Here is a 16,274-nt window from a genome sequence, read left to right on the forward strand (position 1 = left end):
GTGTTCGATTTGGTGGCATATATGCTAAAATTGGAATGATATGGAGGAGATTAGCATGGCCCCTGTGCAAGGATAACATGCAAATCCGTGAAGTCTTTCATATTTTGTGTATGATTCCTTTCACAGTTCATATGAAAGTTCCTTTTATAGTTCATAGTTTCATGTCCATCATAGGGAAAGCAATGGAAACAGAGAGTAGATGAGTGGTTGCCTAGGGCTGATGGAAGTGATTGCCTTTATGGGTGATGCAAGTGTTGCAAAACTTGTGGTGATTGTTTCGGAATTGGAAAAAAAAAAAATCCACCAGGTAACAATACCTGGAGCAGTTCTTTATAACAGAGGACTTGAGGAAGGATTCACTGACACAGACCAAAGCTTATCTCTGGAAGAGAACCATCAGGATTTTATTAATATATTAATAAGTGATGATTCAGTAATACTCTAGTATTTCCTGCTGGCCCCTTGGTGAGGACACTGTGGGAACATTCACCCAGGATGCAAAGAGAACAGTTTCATAGTTCTGCTCAAGTGCACCTGTGACAGGTCATGTCTTGTTCCACGCCTCTGCCTCAGGTGTTGCGGGGCCCCCGTTGGAGGCCTCTGATTCCTCCATTCTTGGTTGTTGCCTCTGGGAATGCTTGTAGGTCACTCTAAATCCAGTCTTTATGGGCCTTCTGTCTAATATGCAGAATATTGGCTGTGTGCTGGCTGTGTCTGTTTGGACCATGAACTGCTCATGGGCTGAAATGGGCCCATAGACCAGCTTTGTTTTGCGTGTGGCCTAGTACAATGTTTTTGAAGTTTCCCCCTGTGAACTCTTCAGACAGGGCAGGGCTCTCCAGAGCACTGCCTTAGTCAGCACCTGTTGTTGTCCAAATTCCCTCTGACGTCACACCTCCCTGTCTCCATCTCTCACGTTGTATCTGAGCATTTGTTCAGTGTGTTTATTCAGCGCTGTATGGTGGCTATGGGGGCACTTTTAATCATCTTTTAAGGGGAAGGATCACTTCTTTGCTGGAGGCAACTGAAAAACACTTTGGCTTTGCTGAATACCATAAAGGTTCCTCTCTTGGACTCTTAGCACCCCAACCTACCCAGAGGATCTCCCACTTACAGCTTGGGGTGATGCAGAGTTTCACTGTTCTGAGGAGTTTGGGGGAAGAGTAAAGAGAGAAATCTTTGTTTTGTTTTATAATCCAGGAGATAAGTCAGGCTTTATTTCTTATTTTTATTTTTTATTTACATTTTGTTATTTTTTAAATTTACATCCAGATTAGTTAGCATCTAGTGCAGCAATGATTTCAGGAGTAGATTCCTTAGTGCCCCTGACCCATTTAGCCCATCCCCCCTCCCACAACCCCTCCAGTAACCCTCTATTTGTTTTCCATATTTAAGAGTCTCTTATGTTTTGTCCCCCTCCCTGTTTTTATATTATTTTTGTTTCCCTTCCCTTATGTTCATCTGTTTTGTCTCTTAAAGTCCTCATGTGAGTGAATTCGTATGATTTTTGTCTTTCTTGAATTAATTTCACTTAGCATAATACCCTCCAGTTCCATCCACATAGTGGCAAATGGCAAGATTTCTTTCTTTTGGATTGCTGAGTAATACGCCAGTGTGTGTGTGTGTGTGTGTGTGTGTGTGTGTGTGTGTGTGTGTGTGTTTATACATACCACATCTTCTTTATCTATTCATCCATTGATGGACATTTGGGCTCTTGCCATACTTTTGCTATTGTTGATAGTGCTGCTGTAAACATTGGGGTGATGGACATTTGGGCTCTTGCCATACTTTAGCTATTGTTGATAGTGCTGCTATAAACGTTGGGGTGCATGTGTCCCTTCGAAACAGCACACCTGTATCCCTTGGATAAATACCTGGTAGTGCAATTGCTGGGTTGTAGGGTAGTTCTATTTTTAGTCTTTTGAGGAACCTCCATACTGTTTTCCAGAGTGGCTGCACCAGTTTGCATTCCCACCAGCTGTGCAAAAGAGATCCTCTTTCTCCGCATCCTCGCCGACATCTGTTGTTGCCTGAGTTGTTAATGTTAGCGATTCTAAGTCAGGTTTTTTAGATAGTAGGTCACTTTTAGTGATTCTTTCAGCTTCATGAATGCCCCAAAACTTATTTTCTGGTGTTAGTGTTAATTCTTTCCTTAATAGACCCTTACAGACAGAATGCCCTGGGAAATCCTATCGAGGATCTCTTACTGTGTTTGAGATGTGAGGTGGGTGGTGGAAGGGCATCAGCTTCAGATGAGAGCGACCGGCTCTGCTCCCCGTACTTCCTAGCTGTGTGGCCTTGAGCAATGGTTGCCTTACATGAAAAACATGGGGCTAGTGGCATCTACCCCCAGGGTGTTGTGCATAAGCAAGCATACACACACCCACAAAGGGCTGCATTAGGACCTGATGCAGATTATGTACCCACCCATTTTGGAAGGAAATCCATACCCAAGTTACTCCACATACTTGGTGGAAGCCATCTAAAAGGCACTAAGAAAAGTCTGATGACATAAGTCTCCTTTCTTGGACATTGTTTCAAATCCTAGACAAACACTGAGCTTGGCACGTGTGTCATATTCTGGGAGGGTGCAAAGTACATCCTGGTGTGTGTGCCAGAGTGCCTTCAGTAGGAGTTACCATAGTCAGTGAAGCTGTGAGTGGGAGAGAAGGTGTGGAAGGATGGCTACCTGTGAGGGGAGCATTACTTTGCCAGTTTCCTGCTGGCTGGGCCCTCGGGAACATAGGTTGCCCCTATTCCTAAATCTGCCCATTAGAGCCAATGCTACCCTTACCCCTAAGTCACTCCTTGAGGATCTAGATAATGTCTAGATTGATGCCGCTGGCATTTCCTTGTCAGGACTGATTGTGTTATGGATTGTGTGGTGTGTGTGTGTGTGTGTGTGTGTGTGTGTGTGTGTGTGTGTGTGTAGACCAGCCCTATTCATGAGCAGCCCCACTGCCATGGGTGCTTTATAGGAATGTTGATAGGACAACAGATAGGGATTAGAGGTCTATTCTCCTGTCTAGCATGACCAAGGGAGCAGTGGACCCGGGCATTTCCTCTTTGGGATCATATTGAAAACCAGACTCTGTGGTTGGTTAGTTCTTTAAGCACAGATGCACAATTGCAATGAGTGCTTTCTTCCAATAGCTATGTTAAGATGAATGAGTTAATGTTTTCAAGACATTTCTAGGTCCCAGAAAGAAGGTGTGTTTTAAAGGCGGATTGTATAAACTATTGGCTGTTAATTTCCTACCTCTAGAGGATCCAATATTAAATGCCAGGGCAGACATTGTAAATTGTCAGGCAGCATTGGCCCCTCTTCTCCACCTTTTTCCCCAGTACCAGGATTTTGTTAGGTCTGGTCACCAGCCTGACCCAAGTGCTGCCCATCAACTTGGAAAAGCCCTGGGTGTTTACTTTGTTGTTTATTCAAAAATTGCAGTTGGTTCACTCCATGTGGATATTTTTATAGTATTGGCCTCTCCCCAAATATTTGCCTTAGTTTATTAAATTACTTTCTCATTTATGAGTTAAAGTGTGTGTTGACTTTCGTGGTTTTAATTGTACAAGCTTGGTTGTCTTTGTACTTCCAGATGGTGTCCCTTGTTTGAGTCCATAAACGGGGTTTGTTTGCTTGCTGGCTTGTTTAGGGCTTAACCACCACCCAATTCCTTCTTAAGTTAAAGATGGTGTTATTATGTTCACGTGAAAATCCATTTTAAATGTACAACTTAATTACTAATTAAAGTAGCTCCTGTGCATTTTGGAGGCAAAACTGCAATTTTGTTGCATGTGAAGGAAGAACATGCACTGAAAAAGGATGAACTTTTGTGTGGATTGTAGGTAGATTATTATGAATCCAAAGGACTGAAGGTAGGCTCAGCTGTTTCTGGGAAACCTGATGGGTATCCCCAAGGTACAAGTAAAACCTTGGTTTGTGAGCATAATTCATTCCGGAAACATTCTTGTAATCTAAAGCACTCATATATCAAAGTGAGCTTCAAGAACCATTGGCTCAGTCGTGCTCATGTTCAGCATCACATACTACTCGTATTGCAAGACTGCTCATTTATCAAGTTAGCGTTTATTAGAAATATTAGAAATATTCCTTTAAGGAATAGAGGGGGAGGGTCTGCTGCCTATAAAGGCAAACAGAGTCAAGATCTGGGTGTTTTTTCCTACTTCTAGCATCATTTCTGGCCCATGGAGTATAATGATGGAGGCTCTTGTGACTAAGTTGCTCCTTCTTCATCCCCCTCATATTCTCGGATGCTCCCTCTTCCTCTCTGTCAGGGGGAACCCAGTAGGCTTCCTGAATTGAGGAGATAGATCTGAATCCAGGAAGAGTATGGCAGCTGGAGGACTCAGGATAGAACACCAGGAAGGAGACAGTTACCCAGAAAGCAAGAACTCCAGAGAAATACAAAGTGTCCCCCTTGAGGATTCACTTGAGTGCTGATCAGTATGTAGGAACTACCTGAGGCCAGGGAAAGAGCCATCTAAAGGATCAGAGAGAACTGTTCTGGTGCTTGCTCAGGGCCAGGAATAGTGCCTGTTCCTACTAGCCAGACTATAAAACCTCAGGATTCATGGAGCATTGGGTTGAGTACATGGAAGGGTCTTGGCTGCCTAGACTCAGCACTGTTCTGGCTCACCTAGCAAATCTAAAAAGCAAGATCTGATAGGATCAGACTATTTCCAAGAAACTTGACTGTGTCCTCAAACAAAGCTCAAGAATATTTATATGATGCAAAACTATCCAGTACTCAACAGGTGGAATCCACAATGTTTGGCATCCAGTCAAAAATTCCCAGGCATGCAAAGAAGCAAGAAAATACAACCTGTAATGGGAGGTAAATCAGTCCATTGAAAGGAACCCAGAACTAACACAGATCTTAGAATCAGCAGACAAGACATTAAAACAGTTATGATAATGATCCCATATGTTCAAAAGTTAAATACAGAGATGAAAGGTTAAAAAAAGGAAACAAATTGGATCTCAAACATTACGTTTCTTTTAATCAATCCTTACATTACTTCCTTATGTTTCTAATCCTTATGTTACTTCCACCAAATCCACATGACCCAAACCTGGTCCCTACTAATGTATCCAATTCCTTAGCTCCTGCTGGTCCACTTGGTGTTCTCTTGAGCCCAGACTCCAGGGTCATTACTGCAGTACTAACTCATGATGCCTAAGAGTTAGCTGATCCTTTAATCCTCCTTCATGCTTGCCATGCCCATGCCAGACCTTCACAGTCATCCTACAGTCCTGGTCCTGGGACAAAGAATGCTGCTGGATCCACTGGTGTAGGACTTCTCGGTGTACCCAGAAAAAATCCTAGTTTGCTTCTTGTGGGTTTTTCAGGGACTCCAAGACCCTCATATCTGTAAGCCCTTCTTTTTTTTTCTTTTTCTTTTTCTTTTTCTTTTTCCTTTTATTTTATTTATTTATTTATTTATTTATTTATTTATTTATTTATTTATTTATTTATTTATTTATTTATTTATGTTGTCTTCAAAATTCTGATTCTATACTCTGAAAAAAATCCGGCAGTGACTTGCATCTGTGTATATGCATTGTCCCTCAGTCTGGCCATCTCCTGTCTGCCTTTCTGCTGGCTGCCAAGGAAACTTCTCTTCTCACAGAGGCTATACCCTTTACCTGGGCAGATCCAGCCTTTCTGCCCTCTTGCCATATTCTTCCTCACTTGTCTGACTACACCTTGCGGGGTCCCTTATTCTCCCTTGGTTGCTTTTCCTTTGTTGATGTTGATGGAGAAAAATTCTTCGTTTGATCCTTGGCTACTATCCTATTTCTTTCCTCCTTGTATAGCCAAGTATCTTTACAAATCCTCTATACTCCTCACACTCCTTTTCTTCTCATTCTCTAGTTCTCTCTTGTTCAGATGCCTCCTGATTACAAAATGTGCAGTCCTTTCTTAGCAATCTTCCACTGTGACCTTGCTGCTGTATTTGGTTCTGCTTACTCTTCTTCTGAGAGCTTACATCACTCCTATGAATCTGTGTCCTTTATTCTGAGTGGTGGTCCTCCACACCTACAGCTCCTTCTCCCACTCCCTTCAATGACAACTCAACCTTCATCATGCTTTTCAGGACCCCCATTTACCCTGTGCCTTGATTCCTGTGGAATCGAGAAAATCACATCAGGTGTGACCTCCCTGACACACGTGAGACAGATCTGGGCTGCAGACATAGAGGCAGGGATAGAGAGCAACAGGCTGAGTGAAATCTCCGGATGAAAACAGTTCCCCATGTTTAAAAAATCTTTAAGTAAAGCTTTATGCACATGGTGGGGCTTGAACTCATCACCCTGAGATCAAGAGTCACCTGCTCTACCAACTGAGCCAACCAGGTGCCCCCCAAAAAGATCCCCAGGGATGTGAGTGAGGACTACATCCTGCTCCTGACCTTATCTACACTCCCACCCATTCTCCTTCTTTAGCCTCTATCCCAGAGGACCTGTGCTCCTTCAGGGACTTTGCTTCCCTACCTCTAACTTCTCCATTTCCCTTACTCTTGGTTGCTTTCCCCAACCTGTGAACGTGCCAAGCCTCCTCCCCCTAATGTCCTCTAGCACTTCCATGGGCAATTCCAATTCACGTCCTCTTTTTCATCCAAATGTCTTGAGAGTGTAGTCTGTGTACATTGTCTCCACTTCTTTGCCTTCTGTTTTCTCCTCCAGCTACTACTGAAGCTCTCTGGCACCCTTCACCATCATCTACTCAATTAGCTCTTGATGAAGTGTCAAGGACATCTGTGTTGCCAGGTCGGGTCAGCAGCTTTTGGTTCTCATCTTACTGGAGAACTCTATTGCGTGTGATGATGCTTACACTCCTTCCATTTCAGGGCCCTACACTTTTTGACTTCTACAACTCTGAAGTCTTCTGATCATCTCTGCACCACCCTGACTCTTCTTTGTTTGTATTTTTGGACTTCTCTCCCTCCCCCTCCAGTTTATATTCTCCAGGGTCAGTGCTCAGCCCATGGCTGGTCTCATGCACATCCCTTGGGATCTGTTTTCATCTGGGGATTTCACTCTGCCTGTTGCTCTCTCCCCCTGCTTCTATGTCTGCATCCCAGATCTCTCTAATGAAGGCCAGCTACCATTGCCCAGTCACATGCTGGACATTCCTACCTGAGCTCTCACTCATTCTTTGAATTAGCAACCATGCATCTTCTATTCCCATGTTTTGTTGAATATGAAATGTTGAATATGATGAAAAAAAAAAACATTCCCCCTCAGCAGGGTGCTGTACTATTTTAATCCTTCTCCCATTTCTTTGTCCTTCCTTTGTGTGCTTAACAGGCCTCCATTCCTCATTCTCGATCTTAAAAGTGGGGGCACCAGGGTGACTCAGTCAGATAAGCATCCAACTCTTGTTTTCAGCTCAGGTCATGATCTCACGGTTTGTGGGATTGAGCCGGGTGTGGAGCCTGCTTGGGATTCTCTCTCTCCCTCTCTTTCTGGCCCTCCCCCACTCTGGCATGCGTGCATGCATATACATCCTCTCAAAATAAATAAACATTAGGGACGCCTGGGTGGCTCAGTCGGTTAAGCGTCCGACTTCGGTTCAGGTCATGATCTCGTGGTCCGTGGGTTCGAGCCCCGCGTAGGGCTCTGTGCTGACAGCTCAGAGCCTGGAGCCTGTTTCAGATTGTGTGTCTCCCTCTTTCTCTGACCCTCCCGGTTCATGCTCTCTCTCTGTCTCAAAAATAAATAAATGTTAAAAAAATTTTTTTTTAAATAAATAAATAAATAAACATTAAAAAAATGGACACCCATCCTCATAAGGTCTTTCCTCTTTGGGGAGACTGTCAGTTTTTACCTTTCGCCTCATTTCTTCCCATGAACTCTGGTTCTATGGTATCTTTCAAACACCTACAACTCAGACCCCGCTCATCATCGTCCTTGCCAGTCAATCGCTTCTGCTTCCTCCATTTCTGTCATTGCTGCCTCTGTTCTCCTGGACACCCAAGCCTGAAACCCACATATTTCCTCTACCTACATGTTTTGTCTCTCCAACCAAAGCAAAGGCAGTTTGAAGTTTGCGTTCTGTTGTGTAGCCTGTACTCCACCGGCTCACCATGCTGATATATGAAGCTTTAGTGAAGCAAAGAGAAGGTAGAAGGAGAAGTGGTTCCTACCGTTTCCCACTTTAACACGCATCTGCAGAACCTCCGCCCTGTTCAACTTTGACATTTAAGTAGTTATGTCAGAAATGATATTTTTGGATGAGACTTCCTCTAGACTTTTATTTTCAGCCAGAAAGAGAGCTACAGGACAGGATTAGCCATTCAAAGATGAGGATATAGAACCAGTTTAATGAGGCTTCTCATTGGGGATATTTTCAGGAATTCTATTAACAGTACTTACTTTAGATTATACTATGTGAAATCTAATTTCCCTTTGGGTAGTGGATTCCTTTACACTACATTGGGCCAATTCTATAACTGTCCTGTTACCTTCATTTTTTTTTTTTTTTTAGCTCTATTGAAGTACAGTTGACAAAACTGCAAGATATTTAAAACGTACATCATGGTGACTTGATACACACATACATTGTGGAAGGATTCCCACCACCTAGTTAATTAACACATCCATCACTGCCTTCAGGTTTTTTTTTAAGTTCTCTGTAACTGTGGTAAAAGACACATAATATAAAAATTTACCATCTTAATCATTTTAAGTGTTCAGTTCGGTGGTATTTATTATATGTGCATTGTCGTGCAACGACCACTACCATCCATCTCCACAACTCTTTCTGGAAGCTGAATAGAAGTTTTATAGAACTGAAACTCTATGCATTAAATAATAAATTCTCATTCCCTCCCCTGTAGCCCCTGGCGGCCACCCTTCTTTCTGTCTCTGTGACTCTGACTACCCTGAGTATCTGGTATGAGTGGGATCATACAGAATTGTCCTTTTGTGACTTGTTTCACTCAGCACGATGGCCTCAAGGCTCATCCATGTTATAGCAGGTGTCAGAACTTCCTTCCTTTTTAGGACTGAATAATAGTCCATTGCGTGTAAATACCACACTTCGTTTATCTATTTATCAGTTGATGGGCAAACTCCTATTACTGTTTTGGACTGAGTCCTGTTCATTTTGAAAACTTCAGTCATACACAGGTGAGACCTCCTTGGCTCACCTTCCCCAGGTTTGGCCCAGCTTCTTGGAGTGAAGAAGAGGGTGAAGTCTTTTTTTTTTTTTTGAGGTATAATTGACAATATCACATGATATTAGTTTCAGATGTACAAGGTGATATGCTACAAGTAGATATTGTGAAATGATTACCATAGTAAGTCTAGTTAATGTCCGTTACCTTATATAGTTACCAAAAAAACCTATTTTCTTGTGATAAAAAATTTTAAGGTCTACTCTCTCAGCAACTTTCTAATTTTTTAAATGTTTTATTTATTTTTGAGAGAGAGAGTGCACAAGCATGAGCGGGGGAGGGGCAGAGAGAAAGGGAGACACAGAATCTGAAGCAGGCTCCAGGCTCCGAGCTGTCAGCACAGAGCCTGACACAGAGCTCGAACACATGAGCCGTGAGATCATCACCCGAGCCGAAGTTGGACGCTTAACCGACTGAGCCACCCAGGCGCCCCACTCTCATCAACTTTCAAACACGCAAAACGGTATTAACTATAGTCGCTGTGCTGTGCTTGACAGTCCCATAACTTATTTATTTTATAACCGGAAGTTTGTATCTTTTGACCCCCTTCAAGGACGGTGAAGTCTTGTCCTAAGATCTAGCATCCTCTCCCCTTCCTCTCCTTCCCTCTTCCCTGCCTGTCCCCCGAGAGTGATTTTCTTGGAGCCTGTCTCCTCAGCTTCAGGTTGGAGTCCTTTTCAGGTTCATTCTGACGTTGGGGGAGTGGTGCAGAACTGGTGTGTCGTGGGGTGGCGGTGGGGTAGCTGTCTCCAGAAAGCCCTGATGGGAGGGAGCCCTCAGAACTTAGATGATGGCTACTTAGTGTCTTTTGTCCTGGGCTGAAATTCTGGGATGAGAGGAAAAGTCCCACCTAGCATCCTGCTACACTTAGAAAATCAAAGGGGACCTAGTTCTATACATTTATGAGGGCAGCCCACAGGGATTCCAGAATTCTGTCTTTCTCCTGTCTTCCTCCTTTCAGTATTCTTCATACCTGAAAAGGAGGGGCTGGGGTCCAGTATAGGATGTGGATTAAAGCCCCCTCATTAATCACTGACAGCAACTTCAGTCTGCCAAGACAAGACTGGTCCTCGGAGTAAGACTTCTTTGAAAGAGCTTCCCTCTTATTGTCTGTACCCCAGACAGCTCTACCGAACAGAACCCCTATTAGCATCTTCCTTTTGGTAATCTTTCCTGATCTCTCATTATCAGTTGAAACAAAAGAGCCTTATTTCTAGGGCTGTTAGTACAGCACAGTGGAGGAAACTCTTTAAATGGACTGGCTTAGTGGTTTCTAACCCTAGGTTGGTTATCAAGGCCTTTTCTGTATTTTCCCAAGTCTTGTGTATGTGTAGGTATTTGAACCATGTCTCTCGGGACTACTAATATACTTAATGGCAAAATTCAATGCATTCAGGACAGTCTCTAATTGGGTTTAAAAATTTGTTTCAGAAGTATCTAAACACTAGTTGCACACACGTTAGACATAGTTTGCATTCTGAGAGGTTGGTTGTGGAGTCCTCCTCCCTTCTAAGGGGCTCACCCCAGCAGTTCTGGACCCACAGCTTGGGAATGTCCCAGGACCCACTCTTCTTAAAAAGAAAACGAAAAAAAAAAAAAAAAAAGCCTATAGTGTGATTAAATCTTTATCTTCTAAGACTTGATAATCTAAATGAAAGCGTCTGGGTTGAAAGTGTGTTTGTGTTTGCAGTTTATTGTGTGTGAGGGCTTTTTTGTGTGGATCCTTCTGAGGACTGATGAGGAAGCCACACCAGGGTTGTTTCTCTGCTGCAAGGGTTGAGGCAAGGTCATCCAACCCGCTGATTGCACTTGAAAAGGGAGAGTGTGTCTTTTGCCACCTCAAAGGGCAGCTGTTTATTGAATTTCCCCACCCTCCAATTGTTTTACATATGGAATGGTTCCTGGAGAAAGATCTAACATCTGCACAGGCCTATCCTGTTCCACGGCTGTGTTTACTGAAGCGAGTTCTGTACTCACATTCATACACTGCAAGCCGCACGTACAGCGTGAAGAAGGGTCCGGCCTGCTCAACAGTTTGGGGAGGACTTACTTGGGAGCATGTCTCATGGTTGACAGGTCAAGCTCATTCATCCATTCATCGAATATTAGGTTCCTGGTGTGCCAGGCGGTAGGACACAGGGTACCGTGATCAAGCTCCCAGCCTGGAGAGGAAGGTGGTCATGTAAACACAGTTCAGGATGGTGTGTTATAGTTAGTGCCCAAGTGCCCTGGGGCACCTCCTGGAAGAAGGCCTGATGGCTTTTGGAGAGAGAGAGAGAGAGATGGAAGATGAAGCAGAGCTTAGAGGGCCACGCGCGATGTGTCATGTAGGTTCTGTCTTTATATCTGGAAGGATTAGCCTACGCGTGGGCTGTTAGTTTCATTTGCTGAGAGACACCTCAGAGACCCTCAGAGTAGCAGGAAGCCTTCATGATAGGGTAGACAGCTGTAGTTATCCCCTCAACCTGAGAATCAGAATTATTCCCTTGGTTGGCATCAAAAGGTGCCACTTAGTCCATGGGTTTTGCATAGGAATTAGTAAATAGAGAGTTCACCAGCAATGACTGAGTGCTGCAGGACCAAGGACCGAACATTGGAGCCCAGGCCATTTTCCATCCTGGGAATTATGCTCTGCCCCTTCCTAAACTCCCATTGTGGTTTCACATGAAGAGGCCATTGTTCACTTTCCTTCCTAAAAGAAGCAATATATTTAACTTCTGGCTCTCTGCCTAACTGATGGAGACCTGATCTCTATGGAGCCAACACCCGTGGCTTCCCATCGGGACAAGCCCTCAGCCTCTGTCTGATCTTTCCTACTTTGGTTGAAGTTACTGTGATTCTACCCTGGCACAGAAGGAGGTTTGCATTAGGTCCTATTAGGTGGCTACAGCTCCTTCATTCCCACTCAGGGTTTAACAGAAAGAGAGACACGGGGCCTTAGCTCTTTATAGCAGCTAGACCTATTACGGGAATTTAAAAGCCAACGTCGGATGTGAAAATCTGTACTATCTGAGCACTTTGAAGCTCAATACAAAAGAGTCTTTATCATGTTGTTGAATAGTTTGGGTCCCGGCAGGTGTCCTAGAGCAGAAATTTTCAAACTTATTTTTAAGCAACAAAATACTTTTTTTTCCCCAGATGAAATCTACAGAATCCAAATACTGCAGGGTTTTTTAACTGCCACAAATGACCTTTGGGGTTGGATAACTTTTGTTATGAAGGCTGTGCTGTGTATTGTAGGCTGTTTAGCAGCATCCCTGGCCTCCACAATCCAGATGCCAGTAGCAAACCACCCCACCCCAGTTGTGATAGCCAAAAATGTCTCTAGACACTGCCAAATGTCCCTAGGGGCAAAATCACTCCTGGTTAAGAACCAATGCAATACAATATATAAAACTGATTTTTTCTTTTTGTTTTTAAGAAAGAAGGAACTGATTCTTTGGAAGGGAGATTAAACTCCTTTAGAACCTGCACAGGGTCCCTGGCCCTTACTGTGGGAGGAACTGCTGTAGAGCTCTGAGCCAAACAGGTGTCCCACCCCAGAGGGGTAGGTCGTCATTTTTAAAGCCTGGAACACGGGAACTGGTTATCAGTAGAGAAAAAAAAAAAACCAAAAACTAAAATGAAAAACTAAAATTAGACAAATCCTATATTTTAAACCCAAATATACGCTGAACTGCTTTATATATGTAAGTAGGCATACTTTGTTGGCGTACTTGGATGTGAGAATAAGGGAAGAGAGCTGAGTGTTGTCCACCTAACTCCTGGGATTTGGCTATTGCAGTTTGTCATGTTTTGCCACAGACTTGAGCCAAAAGCCTGTAGTTCTCAGTGGTGGAGCTCACCTTTGCTATGTGAACCCTAGCTTCTACGAGACTCTGCACAACTGGCTCAGCTCACGGAGGCCTGGAAAGGTAGGCTAGCACCTGCAGCCTCTTCCGGCCGGACTCCAGCCGAATCCCAGTTTGGACCACAGTCATTTCAAAGGCATTGGATGGACGTTTACATTACACGGCTGCCCTTCATACTCAGGGATGCTAACGTGTGCTTCTGTATATACATGTGTGAGTGACCCTGCCTCTTCTCCGGAAAGCCCCATGTGCTCTCCTTTCCCCTGCTGCTCTCAGCACCGTTGGGGGGGGGGGGGGTGGTCACTGGGAGCTTGGTGCATGCCACTCGTACATTTTCCTCATGAACCCAGGCTGATGAAAGTGTTGTGGAAACCTGTCCCACAGGCAGACTCTGTACCCCAGGTATGTGGGCGTCAGTTAGTATAAAGAATTCACTCGCTGGTGAGTGAGTCACTCTCACCTGTGGGAAGATGCTCAGGGAGGGAGGGAGAGAACTGGCTGCCTAGAGGGCTCAGCTTTTGTTGGTCTAGCCAGCAAACTCACTCTAACCCCATGCCAGAGCTGGAGCCTAGCATTAAGTCTCAGTGGAGAGCTTGTGCTTTACGTGAGGACCCGCCCCTTGTCCTTAGTGATCTGTTTGGCTGCTTGGCTTGCAGCAGTCTCTTGGTGAGTAGAAAAATGTTTCATTTTCCCCAGAGATCACATGATTGCTACAGTTAGCCTTGGAAACAAAGGAGCAAACAGAACTTATTTTATCTATATGTCCATCTGTGGATCTCCAGCCCTTCTGAGAAACCCTGGGCTTCAGGAGCCCTGCAGAGGTTTGCTCCGAATTCCTGAAAGAGGCTGATAAGAGCCTGTTGCAACACCCTTCCATCCCCCCTCCTCTCTCCTTTACCTGCCTCTGTGGGCTGGAGAAAGGGAGCTCAGGGGGACCCGAGACCTCTTACTTACCTGGGCAAGGGACTCGAGGCTTTTCCTGCAGCACCCTCTTACTTGTAATGGGGAAGCTTGTTGTAAGAATATTTGGGAAAAAGAAAGGTTTCTCCTCTTGGCTTAAGGTTTAAAAAAAATTTTTTTTCAACGTTTTTTATATTTATTTTGGGACAGAGAGAGACAGAGCATGAACGGGGGAGGGGCAGAGAGAGAGGGAGACACAGAATCGGAAACAGGCTCCAGGCTCCGAGCCATCAGCCCAGAGCCTGATGCGGGGCTCAAACTCACGGACCGCGAGATCGTGACCTGGCTGAAGTCGGACGCTTAACCGACTGCGCCACCCAGGCGCCCCAATTGGCTTAAGGTTTTAAATCGGTTTGGTTTACTTTAGTCTCTGGTGTGGATTACTGCCATCACATAAATACAGAAACCATTGAGCTGGAAATAGGTCCAACAAAGGTTACCACTGATATATGTATCAGTTTATACAAGACATTATCTAGTAGGTGGTTTTGTGAGTGACCCAGGGATATAATTGGCGTGTTTTGAAAAGGGAATGGTTTCCCAGAATGCTCTCTTCCCCACAGTGTCCTGATAAATGGCTGCATTTCCTGATCTGTGCCCTTTTGCCACCTTTTATCATGAAAATATACAACCAATTTTAGGAATATGAAAACTAAACACTATAAGATTGGTAGGTTAATAGCTAGGAGTTGCAGAAGATACTCTTACCTTTATACATTATGGTGTATGTTTTGTTTCTATATGTGTGTTCTCTGTTTAATCATGACAAACCAGTCCTGGGACCTGGGTCTCTCCTGGCCTTATCTTGAGAGAACTTAGGGAATCTCATAACATTTCTCCTCTGTATGAAACCTTTTAGTGCCTTCCTATGATCTGTGAAAGTCCAGCCCCTTCTTCCCGTACAGGTTTGATAGTAACTTTCCTTTAAATTTTTTTTCTTGATGTTTATTTATTATTGAGAGAGCATGAGCATGGGAGGGGTAGAGAGAGGAGACACAGAATCCGAAGCGGGCTTCAGGCTCTGAGCTGTCAGCACAGAGCCTGACGCGGGCTTCGAACCCACAAACCACGAGATCATGACCTGAGCCGAAGTCGGACACTCAACCGCGACTGAGCCACCCAGGCGCCCCAGTAACCTTCCTTTTAAATCTCATCTCCTACTAGTCATTCATACTCTCTGTAATTTAGCAATAGTCAACTACTTGTAGGTACAGGAATCTGGCAAGCTCTTTTATACTTCTGTTTACTTTTTCATGTGAGCGTGATTTTATCCATTCATTCATTTATTGCTGTTTATATGCTGGACATGGGAAATACCCTAACCCCCCACCCCCACCCCGCACACACCCCTAGTTCACAGTCTAAACAGGTAAATGTGAATCTATGTGATAAGACCTTTGGTGTTGATGCTGGGGTTACTTAAGGAGGACAGTCGAACCCTGACTTGAATAAGGTTAAGTAAAGCAAGTCCTGAAATCATTTTAGTTGGGGGTAGGGTGAGAGAGGAAGGAGAGGAGAGAGGAGGGCAGAGATTAGGGCAGCCGTGGACCCCAGGGCCAGGCGGGGATGGATGAGTGATGGGGTTTTGATGGGGGCAAGGTCAGCTGCAGGTGTGCTAGTTTGCCCTGAGCCCCGAATGCAGCCAGTGAATGCCTTTTAAGCAGGAGAGTGTCAGAATGTGAATGACTCACAGAGACTTCCCTTGGGCATTTCTTCTGCTGTTCAGGCTGTAGAGTCAGGTCGGGCATCACCTCTTCTGTGTGTGCTCTTGATTCCCCAGCACCATCTGGGCTTCCTCCCCCTAGACATGCAGACACAGAGATAGGGCAACTATTGCGTTTGTATTTGAATTGTTTATTTGTGTGTCCTTCCTGCTGGGCCACTGGTTCTTAGAGTTTCAAGTGCAGATTCTTGGTCTCCAGATATTCCAATTTAGTGTGGAATAGAGTCTGCTATAAACGTTTGATTTAATAAGTGAATGAAGTTGCCCAAATTTAGGTATGAAAATAGTGTTTAAGCCTAAATTAAAGCTCACAAATGATTCCGACGCCAGGTCCTTTTAAAGATCACTACACCACAGGTGCCTCAATGAGACGGCCTTTGAGAAGCAGGCAATCCCACTGAACCATAGCATTCTAGACACCCTGAAATGGTAACAAGGGATCTTTAAGTTGTATTTATAATTTTCAGTTGCATGTTAGTGTCATGTGTAAGGATATCACTGATGGGTATAGATGCTCATTATGATAGATTCTG

At 44.3% G+C, this 16,274-nt stretch overlaps 1 protein-coding gene and 1 non-coding gene across 5 annotated transcripts in view; both read left to right on the forward strand.

Annotated features, from left to right (window-relative positions):
- Nucleotides 1–107, forward strand: LOC111561054. The gene has a single exon (XR_002743424.1). It is a non-coding gene; the product is annotated as a U6 spliceosomal RNA (small nuclear RNA).
- The window catches only part of PRKCH (protein kinase C eta), a 233,057-nt gene that overhangs the window by 84,748 nt on the left and 132,035 nt on the right, over nucleotides 1–16,274 (forward strand). The gene's annotated exons all lie outside the window — the stretch shown is intronic.

This window comes from Felis catus, chromosome B3 (assembly GCF_018350175.1).
Source record: "Felis catus isolate Fca126 chromosome B3, F.catus_Fca126_mat1.0, whole genome shotgun sequence".
Lineage (NCBI taxonomy): Eukaryota > Metazoa > Chordata > Mammalia > Carnivora > Felidae > Felis > Felis catus.